General features: G+C 44.1%; 1 long non-coding RNA gene across 1 annotated transcript; it reads left to right on the top strand.

The window, feature by feature from the left end:
- The first annotated feature begins 3014 nt into the window (after positions 1–3014).
- LOC125124321 (uncharacterized) lies at positions 3015–23257 on the top strand. Its single transcript, XR_007134262.1, has 3 exons — positions 3015–3172; positions 3343–3476; positions 23176–23257. It is a non-coding gene; the product is annotated as an uncharacterized LOC125124321 (long non-coding RNA).
- The last annotated feature ends 1277 nt before the right edge of the window (positions 23258–24534 follow it).

Raw genomic sequence — 24534 nt, 5'->3', positions numbered from 1 at the left:
AGATAGAAACTGCTGATTTTTTTCCCAGCAAGCCTTGCACCTAGCTCCATAAACTTTAAAATAGAAACTGGGGCTTGGGAGTGGTGGTGGGGGATAAACACTGGGAAGGTAAAAGACATGATCTGTGATCAAAGACTGATTGTAATCTAATAGCTGGTGCATCTCGCCAGAAACTTGATAAGGGGGGCTGACGTTTCTGTCTGCTCAGCCCTGCTCAGGGTGTGTGTAGCGGGGGTGCAATTATAGGTCCTCACAGCCACCGTGATTGGTCGAAGGTGTGGGCACATGACCTCAACTAGGCCAATCAGAGTTCCTGGGACTTTTCAGATTCCTCCCAGGGGATGAGCACCTCTTCTTCTTCTTTGATCACAAAAAAGATCACCAAGGATATGGGCCTACTGGCCAAGGGCAGCTTTCTGCTCTTCCACCTGGACAAGTTTGTTCCAGCCAACGAAGTTAAGCTAATGTGCCAAAAAGGAACAGAGAAGAAATAGGGCAGGACAAAGAGAGTCCACAGGGTATTCAAGGCAGTGAATCCAGTCTTTGCTGAGACCAGCTCTACCCTGCCCTCTGGTCACAGCCTAGTTACATCTTTCCTTTTGTTTATGCAAGATTGAACTGGGTTTCTCTCCATTGTGTTCATGAATTCTAATTGATACATAATCAAAAGCTATCAAACAAAACATTAAAATAATTTTATGATGGAAAGTTGCAAACACCAAAGTAGAGAGAAAGGCGTCATGAGTTCCCACATTCCTCCATCCAGCCTCACAACTATTAACATTTTGACAATCTTGTTTCATCTGTATATTCCTTCATCCTTTTTTTCTTAGAAATATTTTAAAAGAAAATCCCAGACGTTGTGTTGTTTCACATAACCCCTGCACTCTACTATGCTTTATGCCTTGGTCCTGGTAAGATGTAGATAAATGTGTATTTTGTTCTTATTTAAGCCACATGGAATTACTGTTTTTACAGATCAAAATATAGGTATTGGCAATAGTAGATGTCTTGACCTGATACCTCAATATGAATCTAACTGCTAACACTGACTCCATTTTCAAAATTTCCCAATTGTATCAAATATATCTTAGTATCCATCATTTGTTTAAATCAAGCTCCAGACAAGGTCCGCACATTGTTGGTTAAAATACCTTTTTAGTGTTCTCACTCTTATTTAGCACTCTTTTTTTTTTTTTTTTGCTTTTTAGGGCCGCAATGGAAACTCCTTTATTTACCACTCTTGAAGGAACCTAGAGAGGTGACATGGAATGGTTGGCAATCTTCAAACAGGAAGAGTCGGAACAATCAGGTCTCAGCTCCTTGTTTGTATTATGTAATATACATGTATGTTACATTAAATAATATACCACATACATGTGTGTATACATGTGGATGTGTCCACGTCTCACTATGCCAGGCATGTTGCTCTTTGCTTCGCATTTTTTCATTTACCCTTATGAGGGGATTACCAGTATCACCTTTCTTTCGTTTTGTGTTTTTTTTAATTTATTTGTAATTTTTTTGTTTTTTTGCTTTTTAGGGCCTCACCTGTGGCATATGGAAGTTCTCAGGCTTGAGGTCTAATCAGAGCTGCAGCTGCCAGCCTACGCCAGATCCAATCTGCATCTGTGACCTACACCACAGCTCACGGCAACGCCGGATCCCTTAACTCAATGAGCAAGGCCAGGGTGGAACCCACATCCTCATGGATACTAGTCAGGCACATAGCACAGAGCCACAACAGGAACTCCCATTATCTTTATTTTGTAAATGAGAAATCGCTCCAGCTGACTTGCTGAGCATCACTAGCTGGTAAGTGGCAGGGCTCAGGTTGGAATGCAAGCTGTGTGGCTCCAAAATCCAAGCCTTGGCCCCGGCATCTTACCTGTGCTTCATGCTCCAGTCCTAGTGAGCAGCAAAGTGTCAGACGCATGCCTATTATTATTTTATTCCTTAAAGCACTGAGATCTTGTAGGGAAAAAAGGCAACCAGAGCTGATGGAAGTCCACAGTGAGCCAGGGCTGAAGGACTGCATCCTTGCAGCCCCAGGGGAGTCAGGATTTGGGACCACCTGTTGCATTTCCTCTCACTAGTCACCCACTCACAGGCACTCCTGTTTGAATCCACCAGCTTCACTGCCGTGCACCTCCTCCCCCTCAAGTGACGTTCTCTGGCTTCCTTGCCTCACCTCCTTATTCCCAGTGGTCATTCTTCTTGGCCTTGTGTCTTATTTGCTTTGCTGAAGTCTCTCCTGCCTGCTTCCATCCCCGGCCTCCAACTCTTAAAATTACAGCATATGCAATTAGACTGATTTGACTCTGGTGGACCCTGAAGCTGATGGACCCAGTGTGGGTGTTTCAGACAAGAGCCCCCAGCCCCACCCCCACCCCGCCCGCTGGGTGATAATTCTCTCCATTTTGAATATATTATCCTTGGGGAAGCACAGCAGGCACACCATCTATGCGGGCTGCTTTGAACTTCTCCGTGGCCATCATGTGATCAAAAGGATGCCCGGTTCACTTCCCAGGGAGGTGGCTGCTTCGTGAGGACAACCAGAGTGGAGGGATAGGAGGACACAGCATCAGTGCTTCTCAGGCTTTTTTTCTTTATGGCTGCACCTGTGGCATAAGGAAGCTCACGGGCTAGAGGACACTTTGGAGCTGCCCCTGCCGGCCTATGCCACAGCCACAGGAACACAGGATCCTTAACCCACTGAGCGAGGCCAGAGATCAAACCCGCATCCTCAGAGATACTGTGTTGGGTTCCCGCTGAGCCACAACGGGAATTCCTCAAATTTTGATGTGCATACAAATCCCGTGTGGATCTCGTTAAAATGCAAATTCTAATTTGGCAGGCCTAGGGTAGGGTGCAAAATACTGCCTTTCTAACAAGCTAACAAGTGTTGCCAATGCTGCTGGTCGATGGACCACCCTTAGCGCAGCAAACATCTAGATACCGATTCTCAACACCAATTGCACATGAGAACTTCCTAAGGTGTTTCTAATTAAAGGAGAGCTAGATTCAGGGAGCTATAAAAGCTCCCCAGCAGATTCTAATGAACAGCCAGCATTGAACACCACCGCTCTGGAGGCTTAAGCAGCAGCAGGAGTTGGGTGGCCAGTTCGCTGAATCTTGGGCTAGATGGAAGAAGTGGGGTGACCCCAGGAAGGTGAGGCTTCTGAATTGTAAGGGTCCCCATCCTTGTGCTTCCCGCCTGTCCTTGCTGTCCCTTACCTTTTCTCTCCCTTTTGTTTTTCCCCCCATCAATCCATCTACTTTCTAAATCCTCATCTCAGTAAGAAAAAACTGAGCGAACTGAAAATCAACAACTCTTCTTAGGTCCCTCGAAGAATGGAGGTCCCAAGGCAGCCATCACCCTGAAAACTGGAGAGACAAGAAAATACAAAGAATCACAACTTACAAAGGAAGACACGTCCCTGGCTGGAGCCACTACCCGTGGAACCACTTGAATTGTAAGTGACAAATGGATGGAGGCTCAGGGTAGACTGGCTTGGAAGTTAATTCCAAGGGCAGGGGTAAGGATGGAGGGACTTCTGGGGGACTTCTACTCTTTTCTCTCTCTAAGCCCCACCAGAGTCTCAGAGCGAATTGGACATAAGTCCCCTCATGCTTCCAGCCAGTAGAGGGGAAAAGAAGGTGTGGCTTCCTGGAAATGAATCTTTCTGAAAAAGATGCTGGAATTAGAAAGCAACCTTTGGAGTTCTCGTCGTGGCGCAGTGGTTAACGATTCCGACTAGGAACCATGAGGTTTTGGGTTCGGTCCCTGCCCTTGCTCAGTGGGTTAACGATCCTGCGTTGCCGTGAGCTGTGGTGTATGTTGCAGATGCGGCTCGGATCCTGCGTTGCTGTGGCTCTGGCGCAGGCTGGTGGCTACAGCTCCGATTCAACCCCTAGCCTGGGAAACCTCCACATGCCGCAGGGGCGGCCCAAGAAATAGCAAAAAAAAAAAAAAAAAAAAAAAGCAACCTTTGAACTGAGCACCCAGTTTTTTATTATGTATACCCAATAGCACACAATCAGTGACAGGTTATTATATGCTAGATGCTAGGGATTGTGGATGAATAAGACTGGCTTCCTCTCCTCCAGGAGCAAGTGGGCTAGTGGGAGATGCACATGTGCAGTCAAGGATGCCAGAGATGGATCCTGCCCCTCACATCTCATCTCAGCTTCTTCCATACTAAGAGAACTCTCCTTTTCAGCTGAGCACACGCCCCCCATGTTACTGAAAACTGGGCTCGCTTCTTAGTGGGTGTCGAGCCAAAAGATACAACCAATCCAAAGATGGGATGAACGGAGGATTTATCATTACTTGAAGCAAGGAGAACCCTGGAGATCTTTTCCAAAGCAATGTCTCTCTGAACAGCAAAAATAGGGATGTTTAAAGCTAAGGGTACATGCATATTCATGAAGCGGCTTGAGCAGAGGAGAATTCGGAATAGAAGTGGGGCAAGAGTTCTCTTCTGGTGCAGCGGTTTAAGGATCCGGCACTGTCCCTGAGGCTGCTTGGCCACTGCTGTGGTTTGGGCTCCATCCCTGGCCTGGGAACTTCCATATACTGGGTGTAACCAAAAACAAAAGCAAACAGAAACCCAGAATAGAATGGGGCAAAGGTCAATAGAATCCAGGCTTTAGTTGATTGAAGTCAGGAGGTTAATGTTCCAGATTTCTCCATCTGGGTGGGGCCTTCGTTCCTGCAGAACTCGAAGATAGATGATTATAAATACCTCTTGAGGAGGACCTGAGACTCTGCTTTATCCCTGCACTTTTGCTTGATTGCCTTTTCTCTGTTCCTGCATTTCTTTGTTGCCTTAAGATCATTAATTAGTAAGATCCGTTCAAAGGCATGCAGTGTGGCCAGGCTTAGATCACAGAATGGCTTCTCTTTCTCAGGAAAGCCATTCCTGATTCTCTTTCTTTGGGACCCTCCTAACTCAGTGCTTACCTGCAAAATAAAGTTTTTTTCATTTTGTTTGTCCTTTTAGGACCGCACCTGTGGCATATGGAAGTTCCCAGGCTAGGGGTTGAATCGGAGCTGTAGCCACCAGCCTATACCACAGCCACAGCAATACCAGATCTGAGCTGCATCGGCAACCTACACCACAGCTCACAGCAACACCAGATCCTTAACCCACCGAGCGAGGCCAGGGGTCGAACCTGTGTCCTCGTGGATGCTGGTCAGATTGATTTTTTGCTAAGCCATGATGAGAACTCCCCGAATAAAGTTTATATTTCCCAGCCTCCCTGGCATTGTAGGTGTGGTCCTTTGACAGAGCACTGGCCAGTGGGATGTAGTGTCCTGACATTGAGCAGATGGCCAAGCCCTCACCCCAGTAACTGTAAATATGACCTCATTTGAAGAAAGGGTTTTGCAGAGGTGACTGAGTTAAGGATCTTGGGGTGAGATCAGTCGGGACATGAGGGGGCAGCAGCTCTCTGTCTCTGCTTTCCTCTTGTGTACTAGCTAGAAAGCAGATCAATAGCTGGATGAAGCAGACATGGTAGACAATAATAATTAAGGTGGAAGCCTTAACAGAAAGCTGGCTTCCTGATGACTGCAAAGTTGCCAAATTAAGTCATAAGGACCCTGCTGAGTCTCTCTGCCTTGGTGGGGAGGAGTCTTTCCCATTCACCTTGGAGCAGCTGAATAATGTCCAAAAAAAAGAAAAAGCTACAGTAACAGAACAAACTTTTTTTTTTTTTTTAAATTGAGGTATAGTTGGTTTATAATGTGTTAGTTTCAGGTGCATAGCACAGTGATTCAGAGAGAGAGATATATATTTTTTTTCCCCTTATAGGTTATTATAAAATATTGAGTACAGTTCTTTGTGCTATAAGTATGTCTTTGCTGGTTATCCTTTTTTTTTTTTTTTTTTGGTCTCTTTAGGGCCACACCCACTGCATATGGAGGTTCCCAGGCTAGGAGTCAAATCAGAGCTGTAGCTGCCGGCCTTCACCAGAGCCACAGCAACTCAGGATGTGAGCCTCATCTGTGACCTACACCACAGCTCATGGCAACACCAGATCCTTAACCCACTGAGCAAGGCCAGGGATCAAACCTGCATCCTCATGGATACTAATCAGATTTGCTAACCCCTGCGCCACGACAGGAACTCCAGATTCTTTGCCTTCCTAGTCCCAGGTATTTCCATCTGTTTTTTGTTTGTAGCCTCCTTCCTTATCTATGGACTCTTTCACTTAAAGATTTCTGTTAATTCCTGCCAAAGGTGGCAGATAGATTTTGAGCAAGGAAACTTGGGGTAAAGATGGGGGTTGGAGCTCTGCGAGCAGAGACCTGGAGCAGCCCCGGTCACAAGAGCAACAAACTGAGAGAGGAATAGCTGTCTAATTCCATGAAGCCTTTGTGATGTTGAAATCTCTGTCTCTCGTAGCAGCACCTTTATTGAACAAATATACCAGCTAACCACAATAAATCTGCTTCTTTTTAGGCCTCTTGTAACTATTCAAAAGAGAGAGCACTCTATCAGGCAAGTTCTATTTCACTTAGAATAAAATAACTCTTGGACGTGTGTGCTTGTCCAATCTCCCCGCAGGCCACCCTGCTCCGGCGGGCACAGGGTAGACAACAGCCTTGCACGTCCGTTCTTGGATTCCACAAACACCTCGTGAGGATCTTAACGAGCTCGGTGTGCAATGAGCACACAGTGGCAAAAACCAGCAGTAGAGCCTGCCTTACAGCCAGCTTTTCATTTTTTTTTTTTTCCTATTCTGCTTATAAGCCAATTTCTTTGTCAACTCAGAGCCTTGACCCATACTGTTGCCTCAGTCTAGGGCAAGGTCGTCCAATAGAACCTCCTGCAAGGATGGACTTGCTCTGTGTCCACTAGCCTTACATAACTATCAGGTACTTGAAATGTGGTTGGTGTGTCTGAGAAATGGAATGTTTTTTCTTTTTAAAAAACTTGTATTGAAGTATAGTTGATTTGCAATGTATTTCTGCTGTATGGCAAAGTGGTTCAATTACATAATATATATTATTTTTCACATTCTTTCTCATTGTGATTGATCACAGGATGTTGAATACAGTTCCCTGGGTTACACAGTAGGTTCTTAGGGTTTATCCATCCTATACATAATAGTTTGCATCTGCTAATCTCAAACTTCTGCTCCTTCCCTCTTCCACCTTGGCAGCCACAAGGGTGTTTTTTATATCGGTTGTGTCTATTTTTATTTTGTAGGTGTGTTGATTTGTGTCATATTTTAGATTCAACATATAAGTGATGTCATGGTATTTGTCCTTCTCTTCCTGACTTCACTTCACTTAGTATGATGCTCTCTAGATCCATCCATGTTGCTGCAAATGGCATTATTTCATTCTTTTTATGGTTGAGTACTATTCCATTGGATATATGTACCACATCTTCTTTATCCAGGCCTCTATCACTGGACATTTAGGTTGATTCTATGTCTTGGCTATTGTAAGTAGTGCTGCTGTGAACATAAAGATGCATGTACCTTTTCAAATTATAGTTTTGTTGGGGTATATATATGCCCAAGAGTGGGATCGTTACATCACGTGGTCATTCTGTTTTTAGTTTTTTGAGCAAACTCCACACTGTTTTCCATAGTGGCTGCACACATTTACACTCCCACTAAGAGTGTAAGAGGGTTCCCTTTTGAGAAACTGAATTTTTTTTTTTTTGTCTTTTTGCTATTTCTTGGGCCGCTCCCTCGGCATATGGAGGTTCCCAGGCTAGGGGTCCAATCGGAGCTGTAGCCACTGGCCTACGCCAGAGCCACAGCAACGCGGGATCCAAGCTGCGTCTGCAACCTACACCACAGCTCACGGCAACGCTGGATCCTTAACCCACTGAGCAAGGGCAGGGACCGAATCCGCAACGTCATGGTTCATAGTTGGATTCGTTAACCACTGCGCCACGACGGGAACTCCCTGAATTTTTAATTTTACTTAAATTTAAACTAATTTACATTTAAATAGCCACATGACTCTAGCTGCTTCTAGGATGGACAGTACAGATCTTGAGCCCCTCTACTCCCTGGGACACATGGCAGCTAACTCCTTCAGGTGGTTTTGGAAGGCAGTCATAAAGTTTTCCACACATCTCTAACTGAGAGATGGGGTCTCCCTCCCCTTTCCTTGAATCTGGTTGGACAGGTGACTGTATGACAGAAGGGGTTTTCATGTGACTTGTGAAGCTAGGTAAGAAGAGGCTTGCAGCTTCTGCCCTGGTCTCTCAAGGTCATGTTCCTGGGAGATGGGCTCTCCGGAAGCTCCATCACAGAGCCTAGTCATCACACTAGGAGAAGTTGAAGACATGCAGAGAGGCCCTGGGGAGCTATGTCATCTTTTGAGTCATCCCAGTCCGGGTACCTAACTTAGTACTATGGCTGCCATGATGAATAACCACCAACTTGGTGGCTTAAAACAACAGAAATCATTCCTTTGCAGTTCTGAAATCTGCCAGAAGTCTGAAATCAAGGTGTCAGCAGATATTGCCGCCTTCTGAGTCACTGAGAAGCCGTTCCATGTCTCTGTGCTAGTTTGCAGTGGTAGCTGGCAAGCCTTGACAGTCCCTGGCTTGTCAACACATCTCCCCAGTCTCTGCCTCCATCGTCACGTCACTCCCCCTCCTTTCTCTCCTTAACTCTCTCCTTTCTCTTATGAGGACACCAGTTACTGGGTTTAGGACCCACCCTAAATCCAGGATGATTGCATCTCAAGGTCCTTAACTGTAATCACATCTACTAAAAAGAGCCTTGTTCCAGATAGGTCATATTCACAAGTCCTGGGGATTAGGATTTGACATTTCTCTGCAGCTACCCTTCAGCCTAATACACCCCAGCCAGTGTGTGTAAGGAGCCTTAGAGATGATTCCAGCCCCACTGTTTGAGTTAGTCCCAGACCCTCACATTTTCCTGGCCGAGACCCTAAACATGGTAGAGCAGGAATAAGCCACGATCAACCATGTTTTGTTCAAAATCCCAACTTATAGAACTTTTGAACATAATAAAATATTCTAAGCCACTAAGTTTGAGGTGGTTTATCATACATTAATAGATAACTGGAGATTCCTATTCATCTTTTTTTTTTTTTTTTGGCCACATCCATGGCATGTGTGAAGTTCCCAGGCTAGGGGTCGAATTGGAGCTGCAGTTGCTGGCCACAGCCACAGCAACTCCAGATTTGAGCCTCATCTGTGACCTAAGCCACAGCTTGCAGCAAACCTAGATCCTTAAGCCACTGAGTGAGGCCAGGGATCAAACCTGCGTCCTCATGGATGCTAGTCAGGTTCGTTTTTGCTGAGCCACAACAGGCATTCCCCTATTCATCTTTTAAGTCCTGGATCAAATAACATTTCTTCAAAGAGGCCTGCCTGGATGCCTCCTCCAAGTCTCAATTACACTCCCCACTTTACTTTCCTTTCTGGCATATATCACAGTTATATATATCATGATATGTTTATTTTATTTTATTTGTTTATTTAGCGTCTTTGCTTTTTAGGGCCACACCTGAGGCATATGGAGGTTCCCAGACTAGGAATCAGAGCCACAGCTGCCAGCCTACACCACAGCACAGCAGCTTGGGGTCTGAGCCACATCTGTGAAGTATGCCACAGCTCACAGCAATGCTGGATCCGTGACCCACTGAGCAAGACCAGGGATCAAACCCGCATCCTTGTGGATACTAGTCATATTCATTTCCACTGCACCACAACCGGAATTCCCTATTTTTATTGTTGTTACATTTTTTTATTTTTTATTTATTTTTTGTGTGTCTCTTTAGGGCTGCACCCATGGCATATGGAGGTTCCCAGGCTAGGGGTCTAATCGGAGCTACAGCTGCTGGCCTGCGCCACAGCCACAGCAACGCAGGATCCGAACGGCGTCTGTGACCTACCCCACAGCTCACGGCAACACTGGATCCTCAACCCACTGAGTGAAGCCAGGGATCGAACGTGCAACCTCACGGTTCCTAGTCAGATTCGATTCCGCTGCGCCACGACAGGAACTCTGGAATTTCCTATTTTTAAATTTCTTTTTCTTTTTTAAATGTCTCCCCAACTAGACTTAAGTTCTGTGAGGCAGGGACCAACTTTGATTTCCTTCAGCCCTGTGTCCTCTGTGTAAGCCAGGCACACAGTAAACACCCAATAAAGACTTGCTTTCTGTGACTGAATCTACAACTGACATTTCTTTGTCTTCTGAAACTGAGGCAGCTCTAGGAAAACATTGCTTATTTTGCCTTTTGGCTCTCAGCAGATTAAATAAGCTAGAAGGCAGCAAGTGGGAAGCAAAATGTTCATTTTCCAAGGTTCAAACATCAGTTCTTGCTGTTTCATTTCTTCACATTTGAATAATGGCTGTTTTTTTTTTTTTTTTAATTGTGGTGAAAACAAATGAACCAAATGAACAAAAGGCAGAGCTGATCAGATAGCCAAGCTATGAGAGAACTCTGCAATTTTGAAAAAAACCCATCTGTAAGTTCACAGAATGAACCTTAAACAGTCCTTGTTTGTGAGTATGAACATTCTTGCATGAGACGACAGCTTAATCACACATCAAAAGGAAAAGACTCTTCCTGACATCTTCGTCATCATCCGTCGTGTTCTAGGAAATCCACGGGTACACATTTTTTTATTTTTTTCTTGTAACATTAAAAAAAAAAAACAGGACTTGGAACATTAAAAACAAAACAACAACAAAACAGAAAGGAAAAGCAAAACATACTAAGTAATACCAGGAATGGTCAGATAAAACTTGTAACCAGCTGTAACTTATAACCAGCTGTACAAAGGAGCATAGGAACAGAGCATACGGTAGATCAGAAGATGATGGGAATTTTAAAAACGGAGTACAAGCAATTGGCACTTACCTTTGTCACTGTGATACACATCACTATGGTGACTGGAAGGATTCCTGATGCTCCCAGGTACATCCAGCTTTCCCACTGTAGGTATTTTAATGTGACCTGCAAGACCCTACATGTGATCAGGTTCTGTGTTTTCTGATTCTGTGTTTTGTCTGTTTGCATCCATTAATCACAGTGCTAAACTAACACCCAAAGTTGCTTTTTTTTTTTAATTAAAGTATAGTTTATTTACCACATCGTGCCAGTTTCTACTATACAGCAAAGTGACCCAGTCATACATATACATACGTTTCCTTTCATATATTATCTTCCATCATGGTCTATTCCAAGAAACTGGATATAGTTCCCTGTGCTGTACAGTAAAACCTTACTGTTACCCATTCTAAATATGATAGTTTGCATCTACTAACCCCAAACTGCCACTCCCTCCCACTCTCTCCCACCTCCCCCTTGGCAACTACAAGTCTGTTTTCTATGTCGTGAATCTGTTCCTGTTTTGTAGATAAACTCATTTGTGCTATATTTTATTTTATTTATTTATTTATTTGTCTTTTTGCTATTTCTTTGGGCCGCTCCTGTGGCATATGAAGGTTCCCAGGCTAGGGGTCGAATTGGAGCTGTAGCCACTGGCCTACGCCAGAGCCATAGCAACGTAGGATCTGAGCTGCGTCTGCAACCTACACCACAGCTCACGGCAACGCCGGATCCTTAACCCACTGAGCAAGGGCAGGGACGGAACCCGAAACCTCATGGTTTCTAGACGGATTCGTTAACCACTGCGCCACGACGGGAACTCCCATTTGTGCTATATTTTAGATTCCACATTTAAGTGTTACCATATGGTATTTGTCTTTATCTTTCTGACTTAGTTTGCCATGAGACTCTCTAGTTGCACCCATGTTGCTGCAAATGACATTATTTTGTTCTTTTTTACAGCCAAATAGTATTCCATTGTATACATGTACCTCATCTCCTTAATGCATTCATCTCTCAGTGGACATTTAGGTTGTTTATTTGTCTTGGCTGTTGTGAATAGTGCTTCAGTGAACATAGGGGCACATGTATCTTTTCCAGTGAAAGTTTTGTTCAGATATATGCCCCGGTAGGATTGCTGGATCATATGGTAACTCTGTTTTATAGTTTTCTAAGGCACCTCCATACTGTTTTTCATAGTGGTTGTACCAATTTACATTCCCACCAGCAGTGTAGAAGTGTTCCCTTTTCTCCACACCCTCTCCGCATTTGTTATTCTTAGACTAATTAATGATAGCCATTCTGACCTGTGTGAGGTGGTACCTCATTGTAGTTTTGATTTGCATTTCTCTAAAAATTAGTAATGTTGAGCATTTTTTCATGTGCCTGTTGGCCATCTGTATATCTTCTTTGGAGAAATGTCTGTTCAGATCCTCTGCCCATTTTTCAGTTGAGTTGTTTGTTTTTTTGCTATGGAGTTGTATGGGTTATTTGCATATTTTGGAGATTAAGCCCTTGTTGGTTGCATCATTTGAAATTAATTTCTCCCATTCCGTAGGCTGTCTTTTTGTTTTTTGGTTTTTGGGGTTTTTTTTTTAAAGTTTCCTTTGCTGTACAAAAGCTTATAAGTTTGATTAGGTCTCATTGGTTTATTTTTGTTTTTATCTCTGTTGCCTTGGGAGACTGACCGAAGAAAACATTTATAGAATTGATGTCAGAGAACGTTTTGCCTATGTTCTCTTCTAGGAGTTTTATGGTGTCTTGACTATGTTTAAGTCTTTAAGCCATTTTGAGTTTTGTGCATGGTATTGAAACTGACAGTACTAATAGCCTAAACCTAGCCAGAACACAGACTGGGACTTGAACGCCGGGACTTGAATCCAGCCTAAACCCAGATTGGGACTTGAACCCATGGTTTTAAATTAGACTCACTCACCCTGTGTCTGGACTCTTTGAGGTTCAGGTTCTTCGTGTCTCCATGGAGAAGAAATTCAGCGAGAGACAAAGCGACAGGCAAGAAATAGATTTATTAAGATAGGATCCTTGTGAGAGGTGCCAGCGGGCAGGCATGGAAGCTCTGCCCGAAGGATCCTGTGGGCTACAGTTTTATCATCCAAGGGTAGTGGGAGTCAGAGAAGACTTCCTCTTCCTTTCTGGAAGTAGTAGTTCCTCCTTGGTATCCTGTAAGGTGTGTATTCAATCAAATCAGCAGAAGGGTGGTCCTCAAACTCTTGTCCTTGGTCAGAATCTGAATACAGGCCTCATCCCATCCCCCACCCAACGACCTGAGGCAGTTCTCTCGTCTCCACTAGTCAAGCAAGGCTGCCTTGTGCTGGTGGCTTTCTTGAGTGGTTATTAACTTAGAGTGATCTCCCAATGTCCCCTAAGTTTCCCCCTTTATCTGTGGTCCTTTCCTGGGACTCCTACAACTACCTGTGCCTATTCCATCCCTGTCAGTGTGAGGGTCTGTTCTAGTTTCATTCATTTACCGGCAGCTTCCAGTTTCCCCAGCACCACTTGCTGAAGACACTTTTTCCCACTTCATCGTCTTGCCTCTTTGGTTGAAGATGAATTGACTATAGGTGCTTGGGTTTACTTCTGGGCTCTCTCTTCTGTTCCATGGTCCATATGTCTATTTTTGTGCCAGCAATGTTATGGCAGCTGCCCAGCAGCTCCGTGGCCGCAGTGTATCAGCTCTAGCGACAGCCCTGTGGCTATAGTGTATCAGCTCCAGCAGCTCTTTTACCTGGCAAGAAACCAAGGCAGCACTTGGAGAGGTGGAGAACTCAGGTGTATTACGCCAGCAGGCTCAGAGGAGGAGGAGACCGCTCTCTGGAGCCTGAACCCCGAAAAAGGGTTTCACAAGGCTTCATAAGGCCAGCTCTTCTTTTTTTCATGAGTCTGTGCTTGGCTGGTCGGACCAGAGTGAGAACAGGCAGAGTCGTAATTGCGGAAGCAACTTTACAGAAGCAGATGTGGGGGGGAGGGGTGGTGAGGGGCAGTTGGCTGGACTTTGCTTAGTCATCATGGCCGAGGTCTCTGCTTTCTTTTTATCGGGACATTTTCTCCTACAGTGTCACACGGTCTTGATTACACACCTAAAGTTGTCTACACCTCACTGTGACCTGGAGACCACACTCTGAACCACCTCCTTATCTAACCCTCATACACCAAGCCAATATTTCCCCTGCCCTACGTCACCCCAGAGCCGGTGACCAAACAGCCAGGAACTACCTACATTATTCAAACTAGCCACACCTTTGCTCTTTGTTCTGCTGGGGCTTGACATCCCTGTAGAAACCTCAGTCAGGGCTCTGGCCTCAGCCTCTCCTCCACTTCTGTCGCCTGACCGGACCTGGTTCTTCCCCAGCTGGCCCTGCATGGGGTGGCATGCACCACCCCCCAGGAGCTGGAAGCAGTACATTCTTTTTTCTATGGCATTAGCATTTCCATGTCATCACTCGGTCACCTTCATCAGTTCAAATCCCATGGGTACAACTACAACGGATCAACCTTAAGGCCTTTGCAGTTTCTGCTTCCTCTGCCGGGAATACTCTTCCCCCTTAACCGTGTGGCTTCCTCTCTCACTTCACTGAAGTCTTGCTCAAATATCACCGCGTCCAAGCAGGCTTCCCTGACCACCTCATCGAACATACCAAACCCTCCCACCTCCAGATGCCTCTATCCCTTTGCCCTTTGCATGACTTTTTCTTTCTTTTTTTTTTTTTTTGGCTTTTTAGGGCCACACCCACGGCACCTGGAAGTTCCCAGGCTAGGGGTCGAATTGGAGCTGTAGCTGCCGGCCCACACCACAGCTATAGCAACGCAGGATCTGAGCCCCATCTGCAACCAATGCAGGATCTGAGCTGCATCTGTGACCTACACCACAGCTCATAGCAACGCCGGATCCTTAGCCCACTGAGCAAGGCCAAGGATCTAAACCAAATCATCCTGGATACTGGTCAGATTCATTTCTGCTGCTCCACAACAGGAACCCCATACTTTTTCTTAACAGCTTTCATCACCACCTGACTCTATATATATTTATTTATTTATTTATTTTCATCTGTACCACATGTCACATAAGTTCTGCTAGAGCAAGGTGTAGATTTTTGTTTTGTTAACAGCAAAGTTCCTACTACTTAGAAAAATGCCTAGAATGCGGCAGGTGGAAAATATTTCTTGATTAATGATTGAATTTTATTTTTCCAGAGCACCTGGCCTATTAATGAGTCCATGAATGGTCAAAGTCCTCTTCACACTGATAACTCTTTTGATAACTTGATTATCCAGAGATCCATGAGAAGCTTGTGCTCTGGATCAATAAGATATGAATTTCTAAAAGTGAGTAAGTGGTTCAAAAACATATCCTGGGTCATTCCAGAGATAAAATCCCATGTAAGTGGGTTTGTGGCATCAATACTGGGGATTAGGACAAGTGAGCAGTTACTATTCTGAGATTATCTGGCTCTCTGCCATGTCTCTGAAAATCTGCCTGTCATTGGTGTTGGGCTCTGTGACTTGGTTGGGGGGGCCAGGAGGTTGAAGAAAAACACTCTCCTTTATCATATAGGAGTAGCATCCTGCCCTCTCATGAGGTTGCAGCAGGGTCTAGGAAGCATCTTAGCAAAGGTTGGCCCAATCACCCTTCAGTGGGTGCCAGGGGCTTTTCCTACAGACAGAGCCTAAATTGCTTATCTCTACAGTAGCAGCTCTTCAGTCGTACATCCCCACTCAGTCCTAGGGTACACCCATCACTGGCAGTCTTCTCTCCCGATGGGCATAACCACTGCCAACATACTTCAGAGGAAAGCTGCAAATTACAAGGTGCCTATAATGTTGTATCTCAGATCAGTATACCTGTAGGTAAAGAAAAAGGAGGTCTAGGAGTTTCCTGGTGGCACAGCGGGTTAAGGATCTCGCATGGTCATTGCTGTGGCGAAGGTTCGATCCCTGGCCTGATAAAGTCTGCATGTCATGGTTGCAGCCAAAAAGAAGAAGAAAAAGTTTGGTCAATGATGACCAAAACTACAGATGCTTAAAACAAAGAAATAAGGGAGAGGAGGAAAGGGAGGAAGGCAGGAATTTTAGCTCTCTGAAAGACAAGGCAGCATGTGTTTCTCATTGATATGTCCCAGGGCCTCAGTGATAAAAGCCCCCAAATAACTTGCATGCAGACTGATCTCAGGCTGATCTGCTATTAACTCAGAACTACTTCCCTTTACTAACCCAAATGCTATCATGCAGAACTAATATTTATTCAATTTTTCTCTCCTCACGGAGTTGAATGGCATTATCAAAGGCTATTGACATGAAGAAAGAGAAAGGAGAATTGGAAAATAAAGAGTTTGTGGGTCTCTCAGACCGACAGGGGACAGCGCTCTAACAGGCGGAACTCGGCAAGCTCTGGTCCTGGTGGGTCCAGGTCAAGGTCTATTGGCACCCAGCCAGGCCATTTGTTTACATGCTATCTGTAGCTGCTCTGTAACCCAGGAGCTGACTGGTTGCAATAGAGATCGCCTGCAAAGCTGAAAACATTGAATATCTGGCCCTTGACAGAAAAAGTTTGTTGATCTTTGGTAGCTATTAAAGGAACAGGGTGACTCACCAGGCTATCATCACTGTCTGACGGAATTATTTCTGGGAACTATGAAATGCCCATTGCTTTGGCCTCCTGTTTATCAAGCAACCTTCTAAAGGTGATGAGACCTCTGGAGCATGTTTCTCTGTGAAAGAAAAGAGAATGTGTGGACGTGGTACATGAATTTCCATGCATCCTGGACAGTTGTCTTTCTCAGTATAAACTATCAAACTGGCCTTCAGGTGCAGTCGCTTATAAATTCACTTGGTAGATCAGTTTTCAGGGGGGCTTGTATCCCCCTCCTTTTTTTCTTTTAAATGAAAGCAAGTTTATCTAGAGATAAAATATTTCATAGGCAAAATGCAGAGGGTCTCAAGTGAGAGAGGCATAGCAGCCCTTTGTGTTAATTCCAGAGCAGCAGGGCTGGGGGGCCATCCTCTGGACTGAGCTGACCCCACAGAGCCCGAACCCCGTGCTCTGAGCTCACACAGTGTTCACACTCCCATTCCTTGGGGGATCAGGGAAGAATTGGTGCCAGGAATGGGTTTGGTATTTGTGAACTTCAATTTCTAGCCCTCTTTCCCTTGTAATTATTTTTTGTTTTGCTTTATTGAAGTTACAGGGTTACAACAAAAATGATCATCACCTCCTTCAAGGTCCTCCTGATGTCCTGTTCCCACTACCCATTTTCAAATCTTCTTATTGTTATTTTTTCATATTTGCTTTCCTAATTCTAAATAATATGCTAAATGCTCTTTGCAGGACAGTCATATCACATGAATAATGAGATCTCCTCCCTCCCTCCTTTTTCTCCAATTTTTTTTTTTAAACAATTTCTTGGAGTTGTCCTACTCCCTGACCTGCACTGAATGATCTCCGGGGCTGCTGGACAGCTGTAACCAGTGTAGCTTCCCTCAACACTGTTTCCTACCACTTCCTGTTTCCCCACTCCCCCAACCCTAGCTTTTTAGGGCCACACCCACAGCACTTGGATGTTCCCAGGCTAGGGATCCAATCGGATCTACAGCTGCCAGCTTACGCCACGGCCACAGCAACACAGGATCCAAGCTGCGTCCGCGACCTACACCACAGCTCACGGCAACGCCAGATCCTTAACCCACTGAGTGAGGCCAGGGATCGAACCCACAACCTCATGGTTCCTAGTCAGATTCGTTTGGGCTGTGCCACAACGGGAACTCCTGTTTCCCCATTTTCTAGCCCCGAGTCGTAAATGCAGCACCAGTCTTGGATCTGGTGTTGCCATAGCTGTGGCATAGGCTGTACCTACAGCTCCAACTCGACCCCTGGACTGAGAACTTCGCTATGCCATGTATACAGCTGTAAAAAGAAAAAAACAACAACACATCAAAAAAAAAAAACAAAAAACAAAAAACAGAGAGAGGGAGTTCCCTGGTGGTCTAGTGGTTAGGACTCACTGTTTTCACCACTGTGGCCCCGGTTCAATCCTCAGGTTGGGAACTGAGATCCCACTTCAGGCCACTGCATGCTGCAGAGAAATTAGGAAATATGTCAAACAGAATGAAAATCCACACATGAACATTTGTGGGACACAGCTCTAACAATGCTTTAAAGGAAATTTATAGCATTAAATACTTCTTTTTTTAAAAAACAAAGGTCTAAATCAGTGTTCTACATTTTCACTTTAAACTAGAAAAGGAGAGTTCCCTCATGGCTCAGCAGGTTAAAAACCCAGCATTGTCACTACTGTGGCTTGGGTTGCTGCTGTGGGATCCCTGCCTGGGAACTTCCACATGCCTCGGGTGTGGCAAAAAAGAGAGAGAGAGAGAAAGAAAGAAAAGGAAGGATAAATTAAATCCAAAATAAGCAGAGAAAAGGAAATGAGTCATCAATGAAATAAAAAGGACATGGGCAAAGAATAGAGAAAATCAATAGACCTAAAAAATTGGTTCTTTGAAAAGTTCATGAATGAGGCATTTCACAGCTGTTGAAAGGTAGGTTTCGAGGTATTTCTTAGTCTCGCCTTTGCATTTTTTAAAATCACCTGAGGAACTTAAAAAACCAAACAAAACCCTGATGCTGGGCTGTGCTTATGACCAATTACATTATCTCTCAGGATTCTAGGAATTGCTTTCCCAGTGATTCCAACATGTGGTCAGGTCTGAGGGCCAGTCTTGAGAGATGGAGCGAGGCCCTACCCTACCCCACGTGTGTCAGGACCCATTTGGGCTGGTCAGAATCTCTGGAGTAGAATCCTCCGATCTCTTTTTGTGTGTCTGGCGGCTGGTTTTCTAAGAGCCAAGCAGGAGGAGGAGGCTGGGGTCTCTGCATTTTGTGTGCACAACTCACCCGTTTCAAAACGGTGTCTCAGCCTTGCTTGACTCCCCTAAGCCAGTGCTCTCGGATTGGGTTTTTCCACCGAGTTGAGTCCCTGCCAGGTGGCAGAAGAAGCAGTCGTCTGCTGTGCTGGGGGAGGGAAGGAATCTGGGAGCCTCCCTGATTCCACGCAGTCAACCTATCTTCCGATGTTCAGCCCTAATTTGCACCCGTGCTTTCACTTTCCTAAGGCTTTTCACAGTTCTGAGCAAATGAACTTCTTTCCTTCTGGCTTCCCCAGCACAGGCTTGGGTTTTGTTTTCTTTGATCCGATAAGTCAGTTAACATGCATTCTTCTCTTTCCAGCTTCCCCAGACTTCTTTCTTCTGATCTATCTTGTGTCTTTCCATTCTCTTGGACCTTGTGATTTATGGCTCTTTTCCCCCCTCCTTTCCTGTCATTTCAGTGGGACTTCAGAAGATGGTGGAGACAAAAGTAGGTGCCTCATCTGTGAGGTTTAGTGAGAAATTTTCCAAAGCCTTTTTTTTTTCAATTGTGTGGGAGTGTAGTTGACTTACAAAGTTGTTAGTTTCAGCTGTACAGCAATCAGTTATATATCAAAGTCTTTTTTTAAAATCAGAGTGCATAATTACGACAATCACTTTCAATTTAATTACCTTCACAGGAGTGTAGAATGAGAGCGGTATTCGTATCTGGGGTTTAAGAGTGCTAGTACAGGTGTTCCCGGTGTGGCACAGCGGAAACGAATCTGACTAGGAACCATGGAGATGCAGGTTCAATCCCTGGCCTCACTCAGTGGGTTAAGGACCCTGCGTTGCCATGAGCTGTGGTGTAGGCTGGCAGCTGTAGCTCTGATTGGATCCCTAGCCTGGGAACCTCCATATGCCACAAGTGCAGCCCTAAAAAGAAAAAAAAAAAAAAAAAGAGTGCTAGGACAGTATAAGAGCATAGTTTTCCTGCTGGGATTTAAAATGTGTAATTTTTCTCAAGTCTCTATGTGACATGAAATTGGCACTCTAAATCCAGTGCTTTCAGAACTGATTGAAAAGATGATCATAATTTGCTGGGAGCAGTTGAATCTTCCTCACTGGAATTCCTTGGTGGCCTAGCAGTTAGGGACTTGGTGTTCTCACTGATGTGGCTTGGGTTCAATCCCTGGCCTGGGAACTTCTGCATGGCATGGGAAAGATAAAAAAAAAATGAAAAAACCTCCTCATTGACAGCCTCGTGTATTTTGTCCTTCCGTAAAGCCACTAGTGGTACTATTCCAATAGGTTGTATTGACCAGAGTAAAGATAGAATATTTAAGTTATCCTTTTCTCACTTGGAAGTTATAGTAGTCATGTCCCTTCCTGGGTGACAGAGAACATGTCCCTACTGCTCTACTCTCCGTAGGTTTTTGTTTGTTTTTTGTCTTTTTAGGGCCTCACCTGCAGCATATGGAGGGTCCCAGGCTAGGAGTCGAATTGAGGCTACAGCTCCCAGCCTGCACCACAGCCACAGCAACGCAGGATCCGAGCCACATCTACGGCCTACACCACAGCTCATGGTGATGCTGGATCCTGAACCCACTGAGAAAGGCCAGGGATCGAACCTGTGTCCTCATGGATACTAGTCGGGTTTGTTACCACTGAGCCATGACCAGAACTCCGTGTTTTCCAAAAATTAATCATTTCAGTAAATTTTCCCCAGGTCACTTTGACTTTCCAACATCCCCTGTGAGCCCAGATTTGAAATCCCTTTTCTCATAAAGGAAGAATAGTAAGTAGAAATCAGCCTCCCTCGGCTAGGAAGGTCTCTAAGGTATGTGTGCTTGCTCTGTGCTCTAGAAAAAGAACGTTAGCCACATAGATGAATGCTCTCTTCCTACTCTTGTTTGACACATAGGATATTGACAGCTCATGGAGCCAGAGAGGGTCTTAGTCACACATGATTTGGAGAAATACTCATGCTGTTATTCTACCTCAGCATTTTCAGGAGTTCCCATCATGGCTCAGCAGTAATGAACCCAACTAGTATCCATGAAGATGAGGGTTTGATCCCCGGCCTCGCTCAGTGGGTTAAGGATCCGGCATTGCTGTGAGCTGTGGTGGAATTCACAGGTGTGGCTCAGATTCCTCGCTGCTATAGCTGTGGCGTAGGCTGGTGGCTACAGCTCCGATTAGACCCCTAGCCCAGGAACTTTCATATGCCACGGATGCATATGAAAAAAAAAAAAAAAAAGAATTTTCATTCTTTTGGCCTTTGCTCAAAAATAGCCACATTTAAGGGATAAAATAAACTTTCAGCTCTTCATGAGTAAGCCCGATCTAAAACAAATTTAGTTTTAAGTTACCAAAAAAGACATGCCATTTAAAAAAAAAGTCAACTCACAGAAAACAACTGAATTTTGACACTTCACTTTTCACATGTGAATACCCTTGGAAACTGTCTGATGCTGTCCCAGGCATGCGAGCTCAGAGGGGCAGTTAACAGCGGCAAACACTGACCCTTGGAAGTAAATCTACACTTGAGAATTACTCTTGGAGCAAGTGAGGTCAGTTTCCTTTTCTTGCCTCAAGAGACCGGTGTTTAATGTTTGCTCTGTGACTCTAGGAGAAAATATCACCTTCCTTTCCTGTACCACAAGGCTCTGTTGCCTCATTTATAAAACATACAACCGTTCCTTTAGGTAACTCCACCAGTAAGCATTCAATTCCACTCTGCATTTCCCCCCTCTTTGTTTTAAGAAAATAAAATTTAGGAATTAAACATTGACACGGCAGACTGTAGTGTGGCACCCGGGAAAGAGCCCCACTTTGGGAGTCCGGATTTTGTGATTCTTGTCCTGATCTCCTGACAGGTGTGGGCAAGTCCCTCTACTTTTCTGGGCTTCTAGTTCTTTCACTTGTTTGAAAACTTTTTTTTTTTTTGTCTTTGTGCTATTTCTTTGGGCCGCTCCCGCGGCATATGGAGGTTCCCAGGCTAGGGGTCCAATTGGAGCTGTAGCCACTGGCCTACGCCAGAGCCACAGCAACGTGGGATCCAAGCCGCGTCTGCAACCTACACCACAGCTCACGGCAACGCCAGATCGTTAACCCACTGAGCAAGGGCAGGGACCGAACCCGCAACCTCATGGTTCCTAGTCGGATTCGTTAACCACTGCGCCACGACGGGAACTCCTGAAAACATTTTTTTTAAAATGAGTGGGGGAGGAGTTGGAGGGAAGACGTTAATGGCAAATCTCCAAGGTCCCTTCAAACTTTAACATGCTGTTCAAAAAAAAAAACTTTAATACACTGTAATTTGGAGTTCCCTGGTGGCTCAGTGGGTTAAGGACCTGGCATTGTCACTGCTATGGTGCAGGTTCAGTCCCTGGCTTGGGAACTTCTGCATGCCATGGACATGGCCAAAAAAAAAAACAAAACTAATTTTTGCTGTGTAAGCCAAGGAGTAGATAGATAGATAAGGATAGATAATAGTAGTAAATTTTGCTTCTGGCTGCAAATATGGGAAAAAATTACTTTGTCTTAATTATTTAGATTTTTTTTCATAATTATTTGGCGACAAAGAGCCATTGGTGAAGTGGCTGTTCAGGGATAGCATCTCTTCCCTGCCCACCCCACCCCCAGTTCTCTAGGGGCATAACTGACATAGAATAAACTCTACATAATTAAAATGTACAATTTGATGAATTTTGACCTTTGTGTATATCCATGCAACTATCACAACTCTCAAAAGTTTCCTCCTTCCTCTGTGTAACCCCTCCTTCCTGACTTCCTCACACTCCTCGGCAACCATTAATCCGCTCTGTCACTATGGATTAGTTTGTATTTTTTTGAATTTTATATAAAATAGAATCAAGGAATTGCCGTCGTGGCTCAGCAATAACAAACCCAACTAGTATCCATGAAGATGCAGGTTTGATCCCTGGCCTCGCTCAGTGGGTTAAGGATCTGGCATTGCCATGAGCTGTGGTGTAGGTCACAGACGCAGCTTGGATCTGGCGTTGCTGTGGCTGTGGTGTAGGCGAGCAGCTGCAGCTCTGATTCTACCCCTAGTCTGGAAACCTCCATATGCCTTGGGTGCTACCCTAATAAAAAAAGAATCAACCGTGTGTACTCTTTTTATCTGACTTCTTTCACTCAGCATAATTATTTTGAGCTCCATCTGTATTGTAACATCATATCAATAGTTCATTTCTCTTATTCTTGAGTAGTATTCTGTTACATGGATGTATCACAGGTTGTTATCCATTCACTTATTGAAGGGCATTTGGTTTGTTTCCAGTTTTTGACTATTACAAATAATGTTGCTATGAATGTTTGTGTAAAAATCTCTGTATGGACATATATTCCTTTTTCTCTTGGATAAATACCTAGAAATAGGATGGCTGGATAGTATGATAAGTAAATGTTTAATTTTCTTTCTTTCTTTCTTTTTTTTTTTTAAGGACGCTGGCGAGCCATTTGCAAGATAGTTACACCATTTTACCTTCCCACCAGCAGAGTTTGAGCATTCCAGTTCTTCATCCAACACTTGGTATGGTTACTTTTTAAAAAATCTTAGCCATTCTAATAGGTGTGTACTGGCATCACATTATGGTTTTAATTTGCATTTCCCTAACAATAGTCTATGTGTTTATTTCTGTATATTTTCTTGGTGAAGTGCCTGTCCGTCTAAAATGTTGCCCATTTCTTTATTGGATTTTCTTTTCCTATTATTGAGTTTTGAATGCTCTTTCGGTATTCTGGAAAAAAGTCTTAACAGATTTGTGGTTTGCAAATATCTTCTCCAGTTTATGGCTTATCTGTTCACTTTCCTGATAGTGTTGTTCAAAAAGGAGACATTTTTTATTTTGATGAAATTTAATTTATAAATTATTTCTTTTATAAATTTTGCTTTTATTTATTTATTTTTTGTTTTGATTTGGTTTTTTTGTGGGGTTTTTTTTGTCTTTTTTGCCGTTTCTTGGGCCACTCCCGCGGCATATGGAGATTCCCAGGCTAGGGGTCTAATCGGAGCTGTAGCCACAGGCCTACACCACAGCCACAGCAGCGCAGGATCCGAATCTGAGCCGCGTCTGCAACCTACAGCACAGCTCACGGCAACGCCTGATCTGCAACCCACTGAGCGAGGCCACGGGTCGAACCCGCAACCTCATGGTTTCAGGTCGAATTCGTTAACCACTGAGCTACGACAGGAACTCCAATGAATTTTGCTTTTAGTGTTGTATCTAGAAATCACAAAGACTTTCTACATTTTCTCCCAGACACTTTTTGTTTGCTTGTTTTTCCTGTCAGGAAGTTTGTTTGTTTGTTTGTTTTTAAATGTAGTTTTATATTTTACATTTAGGTCTATGATCTATTTTGAGTTAATTTTATATACAATATGAGGTAAATATAAAAAATTTTATTTTCTTTTGGCATATGGATATTCAATTGTTCTGGCATCATTTATTTAAAAAGAGTACCCTTCTACACTGAATTGCTTTCACAGCTTTGTGAAAAATAAGTTGTCAATACATGTGTGGGCTTATTTCTGGTCTTTTCATTCAGTTCCATTGGTCTCCTTGTCTACCTGTGTCATTATCACCCTGTTTTGATTACTGTAGCTTTATAAGGTCTTGAAATCAGGTGATTTAAGTCCTACAATTTTTATTCAAAGATTGTTGGCTATTTTTGGTGCTTTGCATTACGGTATGAATTTTAGAATCAGTTTGTTAATTTCTAAAAAAGCTTCCTGGGATTTTGGTTGACAATGAATCTATAGACTGTGGAGAATGGCATTGTAACTGTCTTCAGACCCATGA

This window comes from Phacochoerus africanus, chromosome 4 (assembly GCF_016906955.1).
Source record: "Phacochoerus africanus isolate WHEZ1 chromosome 4, ROS_Pafr_v1, whole genome shotgun sequence".
NCBI lineage: Eukaryota > Metazoa > Chordata > Mammalia > Artiodactyla > Suidae > Phacochoerus > Phacochoerus africanus.
This window is presented reverse-complemented; position numbering and strand designations above follow the sequence as displayed.